The sequence below is a fragment of the Pinus tabuliformis genome, chromosome Q, assembly GCF_031772625.1.
Source record: "Pinus tabuliformis cultivar Carrire ecotype Pingquan chromosome Q, CPIR1, whole genome shotgun sequence".
NCBI lineage: Eukaryota > Viridiplantae > Streptophyta > Pinopsida > Pinales > Pinaceae > Pinus > Pinus tabuliformis.
In genome coordinates, this window is record NC_142296.1 from 1041738262 (window position 1) to 1041745542 (window position 7281).

The window sequence follows — 7281 nt, forward strand, 5'->3', positions numbered from 1 at the left end:
AGACCAAAGACTAAGACTACATGAAGCCTCCATATGATTCACAACCCTTTGAAGGGTAGATATGAAGAACAAATAATATCACTCATGAGGATGAAGCATTGGATACATATCTTCTTGAAGACAAAAATAAAGTAGCAAAAAGAAGGACAACTTGGAACTTCCACATCATCATGTAGTCCATGTCATCAGTGTCATGTCATGTCATGTCACGAGTCATAATGTGCCACGTCATTTGTGTATTATGTAATTCTATATTGGAAAATGTAATGTGAAGTGGAAGTCCAAGAGTCATCTATGTAATGTGAAGAGTCATGTAGAATGTCGAAAAGTCATGAGAAGTAAAATAGTCATGAGGGTAGTCCAAGATTCATAAGGGAGGTGAAGGATCACCCCATTTGTTATATATACACACTCATCTTTCATGCAAATGAATTTTCACCTTGGCTCCTCCCACGAGCCATTAGAGAGACAATCTAATTATTTTGGGGAGCAAGGATTGGCTGCAACACTCCACTATTGGAGCCAATGGTGTTCATTGTATACACGTGTCTTGGGACTTTTAATTAGTATCTAAATCTGGATGGCCAACATGTCCTTCATGCATGGATCATGAATATTTGTAATATTGTTCTATGAATGTTTGTAATTCATGTTCGTTTTCCACCTGTACTAAAGTAGTTTAACTATTTAGGTTATTTTAGTGCTTATATTATTAAGAATGTGTTGTAATAGTTGAATGAATGTCACATATTTGTGGACTATTATATTCGATGTTAGACAAATATTTCTTATGTTTGCAATGACCATTGCACCTCTGTGGACTATTTTCATTTGATGTTAGAAAATTATTTTCTATGTGTGCGTGTGTCTACTAGGGTGGTACTATTACCTCTATCCTAGAGGTTCACTTTCCTTTCCCTCCAAAGTAGAATACTATTGACACGCATACAACCGAACACTCACCAAGCATACTCACATGTTGATCCAAGGTTACCTGTACATTACTCTCTTGTGCCGAATGTTTTAGCCAAGGAAAATCTACTAGAATATATGGCAGTCGAGCCGATATCCTGGATGGGGCTCTTATTCCAAATGATGTGAGGTCTAATTGGGACTTCACATTGGGGAGACCCCATTGGTTGATGGATTTCCATCACCATCAACAAGTGGTCTCAAGAAAATTCCCCAGGGTTGTGGGTGGAGATGGTTTTCTCCAAGAATCCCTTGATAGGTGGGTGGATATAGGAAAATTCCTCAAGGTTTGGTGAAGGAATTCTGAGGCATCCAAGCTTGGTTTGTTTTTGTGATTTTGGGACCGATTTAGGTGAGATCACAGTAATTTGAGGGTGGAGGTGGTTTAACCTCTTAATCCCCTTAGTTGTTTATGTATTTGTTTATCCCATGAGATCCCACATTCATGCTAGGAATATGGCATGGGGGTGATTGACTGAAAGAAATATTTGGTTCAACTCAATATATGGTCGGGTGGTACGTGGAAGTCCCTGACTTGGTTGGTTTCTGCATAAGTTAATGAGAGTTATTTTCCTATTTTGATCTATGAGCACATGTACTTGTTATTATGTTGATTTGATGATTTTTCTGTCATTGTTAATATCCTAGTTATATGTTGGTTATAAGCATGGTTCTATGATGTACTCTAGCTATCGAGCTTGTTATGCTTTGATTAGTTATTGAATGGTTGATGAATGCATGGAATAATTAGTGGTGTTGCAGCAACTTGGGAGGGAAATAGACCTTCTCGATGATTTTTAGATGAAGTTCATATATTTATACTTGGATATGCATTCATGACCTATAGCTTACATGTTTACCATGTGTTTGACGAAATGTCTACCATGTTCTAAGAAGTCTAGGTCAAGTTATTGCTTCAATTTTGAAGGTCTAGCATTGACGTCATGTAAAATATGCTTTTGGATATTTTCAGGAAGTTTTGGGTAGTGGTCTAGAGGCTAGCCTAGAAAAGTGGCTCGAATCTCAGAACTGTTGGCACAGAATAAGGAAAATTAGGTCATAACTGCATGGAGGCAGGCCTATGCATGCAGTTGCCTGCCTATAACCTCATTCTTTCCTTGTTGTGCATGGAGTTGGGGTGTTATGTCAGTGAAAAAGGGGTCCATCTCAAGGATTGAAAAACTGGGGTGGTTTGCAACCTTCTGAGTGATTTGTGGTCTCTAAGGGTTGTCAGCAAAGGTGTCAATTTATCGGTCCCATTTCCATAACTAGAACTTGGAGGTCGGGTCATGTCATAGTAGTACTCTGCTTCATATTTATTTGAAGGTCTTGTAAAAGTGGGTAAATGTGGGGATGGGCATGTTACAAAACCCTTGAGACCCTAAGGTATTGGGAAAAAACCATGGGACAAGCATTATACAAAAGATATTTTCATTTCGAAAATGGGGCAATACCAGTCTTCTATAAAACTAATTCGTTTGAATATAAATGTTTCTTAAATGCATTCATCAAGCATCAACCATTTTCATGACTTTTGTTATTATTTTGTTTAATTAAGAGGAGGAGGGGGATTTCGCTATGTTCTAACCCTTTTAGCACATCAATCAGTTCCATAAACCATTTCAATCCTCAATTCAATCGTGAAAAATTAACATGCACATTGTGATTGGTATAATATACATGTATACTAGTTATGTCGAGTCTAGCGTCGCAATTGTTTTTCCTCCACTATAGGTTGAAGGCTCAATTACTTTTATGACCGCTTAAATCTCAGAATTTGTATATTTTGTGAGTATGATCTTCATATGAAACTTGTCATAGCTACCAACAAATAAACCTTGGCACTCTGTCAAAGGGTTTTCGCCACCTTACCCCTGCATAAATATATGCAATCACGTTTTAAATGGTGGCCAATCATTTTGTTCCCAGAATGCATTGTTAAACATATATATTATTGTCATGATGTTAGATAGATTTACGATGTTAGATATATTTTGTTAATATATTAAGTAACCATTACCTTCCCTGCATGTTTCCTTCCTGATTATTTATTACAAAAAAAATCATGTAATTATAGATTTATTGATGCTAAGATATATTATTTCGTAAAAAATCACAAGTAAGTTAATGTTTCTATCACAATAGAAACTTAATGTTTCTATCACTTAATGTTTCCTCAAATGTTAAAGTGCAACTTGTAGTCAACACAATTTCCCTTGTTTTAAGTGGCCAAAGCAAGACACCTCTCAAATAAATGTTAGAAGTACACAACTAATGAAATTATACAAAATTTTCCTCATCTACGTAACTAGGGAGTCAGGTTATTTCCAATTAAGGGGGGAGGTCGGATCCATCCAAACAGTTGACTAGTAGCAAATTAACTAGTGAAAATTCAATTGTCTTTTTTTCTTAGATCACAATCAACAACTTAGTGGATCCTCATTGGACTCAACTTATTGTTCATTTTTTCCACAATTATGAATTATCGGAGGAACAAATATGTGGTGGTGTGTTAAACTAGTTAGTTTTGTGGTCATATCACAATCAACAACTTAGTGAATCCTTATTAGACTCAACTTATTATTCATTTTCCATAATTGCAAATTATGAGAGGGACAAATATGTGTTGGTGAGTTAAACATTTTTGTAACAAACCTGATGAAAATTCCATGTAATAAAAGTTAATAAAGGAAAAATAATAACCACAGTTGATGGTACACTTATTCCAAGCTGAATGTTGGGCAAAAGCATAGTTATGGGGATAATTGGTGATTGATTAATGGCTAAGAAAATTGGAAAACGATTTGGAAAGGAAAAATGGAATTTTTGGCACATTTATTTTAAGAAAATAATGGAAATTAGGAGGAAAGGGAGGTGAAAGGTCACAGGTTGCATGTGAGGAGGAAAATGAAGGAAAATAATGGAAAATGAAGGAAATAGAGGCCTCATTAATAAAAAGGCTTCTGAGGATCAATTCACATACTTTTGTCTGTTTAGTTTTGGGGCTCTCTCTCATACACTTGGACACTTAGAGTTTTCTTGGAGAACACTTGGAGGAGTGTGGCATACTTGGAGTTTTGGAGCAAGAAGGCAAATGAAGAGCAGGAAGGCACAAGAGGACATCAATATCAACAACTAAAATGGGTTTTTCTTGCAAGTACCGAGTTTCATGTATTCTTTCCTCACTAGTTTTTGCATGCATGGCATATGCATGTGGTTTATTGGTCATGATATGTCATTGGCATGGAGGATTGATAATGGATTTGCCTAGCTTTTCTATTTCCTAGATAGCCATGGCATTGTGGGTTTTTTCTTTTTTGGTTGGTTCTCATGTTTCCTTTAGTTTGGGTAAGTTACTAGTTCTTGGAACCCCTGGGTTTACAAATGCTCTGGAATGCCTGTAACATCTTGGGTTGAGTTACTAATCCTGGAAGCCTTGGGGTGATAAATGCTCTAGAAGCCCTTGTTAGGTTGAGTTACTAGTCCTAGAAGCCTTGGTTGGACAAACGATCTCGAGGCCCAATGACAACTATGGGTTGAGTTACTAGTCATGGAAACCTTGGTTAGAAAAAACACTCTGGAGCCCTGGAAGTTTTGGGTAGAGACCAATATGATGATGATTCTTTGATGTCTGACCATGAGGTGGAATCACTATTTGACAAGTTGAGGTGGTTTGGCCTCTTGAAGCCCTGGATGGCTTTGATTGATGTGTTCTATGAGATCTGACATTCATGCTTGGAATATGGCACGGGGGTGATTGGCTGAAGAGAGATTTGGCTCAGCCATGTCTACGGTTGGATGGTTCATGGAAGTCCCACAATTGGTTGGCCTTTGCATCATTAATACGAGGTTATTTCTCCTTGTTATTTCATGAGTATTATATTGGTTTATATATGGATTATATGGTTGTTGTTTGCTTCGTATTTTTGTTGTTATTATGCTAGTTATGCACATGTATTATGGCAATGGCTACGTATGGTTCTCATCAAGAATTTACTTGTAAATGAATAAACAATGTACCAATGGCCTAATGGATGGAACTCAAACTAATGAGTTGAGGCATCAAATCTTCTTAGCGTTCCTCAGATGAGTATGAGACCCCTATGTTTAGATATGTTGTTTAAAACTATAGATTACATATTTGTGACATGTTTGATGAAATTCCTTTCATGGCTATCAGGGGTCCATTCAAGTCCTTGTTCAAGTAATTGCATTTGTATCATTATTCTATTGTTATCTTTCAATTTTGAAAGTTTAATTTAGTTTTGGTTAGCTACTTGGGCTTTGGGCCCTAAAAAGTGGCTCAAATCCTGGAGACGTGAGCACAACATTGGGTAGAAAATTCCTCAGACGCGTGCATACCCATGTTGTGGGAGCGTTTGGAGCCTTTTGGACACATTCTTTTCCATATCAAGGGAGTGTCTTGGGGTTTATGGGTTAAAAAAATAAGTGGGACCCAGGGGCTAGTTACTTGAGTGGTTGGGATGGCTCCTGGGAGCTTTGTTGCTGATGTGGAAGGTTTGTATCGTATCTTTTCGTCAATTCCACTTCCTTAACTAAAACATAGGGAGTCAAATCATATCATAGTAACTTCTCATCACATGTTTACCCTCGTTGGCTAGTTATTTGGGTAGATGTTAGAGGAGGGCGTTACATAGTGGTATTAGAGTGAGTTCCATTCTCTTTGGGTGGTTTCTAGTTTTTTTTATCCTTGTGTAATATCTAATACCACAGAGTGGTATCAGAGCATGGTTCACCCCTCAAACTAGATGGGTTGTGTGTTGGTCATGCATTCATGTCGGTTGCATATGTATTTCTTGTGTTGTAAGACCATGTACTTGTTACATTTATATGGTATGGGTTATGGTTGCAATGAGGTCACCATGGGAAGTTGGTGGTGTTGTTGTGGAGTGTGTCATCATGAGTATATGGTTGATTATACATTTTTTAGGCACACTAGTATTCACATGTGGTCAAGTGTACAATGATGTGGTGATTGTTGTCATGCATGAGGTCATGGTATGTGTAGTTCATATGGTCATGCATTGATGACTAGACTCTAGATAGAATGATAGTTATATGATTACGTGCTATAATTCTATATGTTGTCAAGATTATGTTACACATGTATTATGTTGATTTGTAGATCTTGCAGATGAGGTATCCTCCCCAAATTATGATAAGGTATGTTGGTCTATTGTGATTTGGTTTAGCTGACATGATATACCTTGAAGGAAGAATATCAAAGATGACTAGCAAGATGGTAGATTATAGTTCCTGAGACTCTCCCTATGAATCAAATGAGTAATGTGGTGTTGGGAACTCTTCTGATTTGGAAGACACATTGATAATCTTAAAGGCATAAATAAGGAGTTGTAAGGCAGACAATGATAGAATCATACAGGAACATGAGAAACAAGCAGAGGTAAATGCAGTGATACTTCAGAGTTTGTTAGAATTGCAACAATAGGGATCACTTTGGATCAACCATGAGAAGGAGGTTAAAACTAATGGGGCATATGGTAGTAGGTCTCATGGTGGTCACGGGTCGGATAGAGTTGAAATGATCAAATATGGAAGGTCTTTGGATACTCCAGATAAGAGAGCTGATGGACGAAGGTACTATTCTAGTTCTAGTTCTGACAGGCACTATGATTAGCATCATTATCATCCTTACAGGAGGAGTGATAGACGATATTTTCTAGATGAGTTTAAGAAATAAAATCCACCTAAATTTGATGGAGAGATGAAGAAATCATAGGATGCAGAGGCATGATTGATTGGTATAAGGAAGTTCTTTAGGTTGGATGATTATTTAGAGAACACAAAAGTGAGAATAGCTACATTCCGTCTCAAAATTAAAGTAGATATTTGATGGGAAGATGTGAAGAATGTCAAAGGTATTCATGAGGAGGACTTGAATTGGAGTGAGTTCGAGAGGCTATTCCAAAAGAAGTATCTATTAGAGAGATACTTTGATGACAAGGAAAAATAATTCTATGAGATAAATATGGGATCGATGACAGAGGAGGAGTACACTAGCAGGTTCTTGGAGATATTGAGGTATGTGCCATTCCTCAAGGAGAAGGCCAAGATTCATAGATTCATTATTGGATTACTGATTTCATTTAAAGACATGATTGAGTTTGATGAGCCTAGATCATTGGAGGAGGCCATCTGAAAGCTAAAGCATTACTATGAGCAATCAAAGTGCATATCTGAGACTAAGTTGAATTGGAAGGGTAACGATAAGAATATAAGAAAATGGGACAATAAGATAGCAACACCTCAGGGTACAGGTAATAAAGA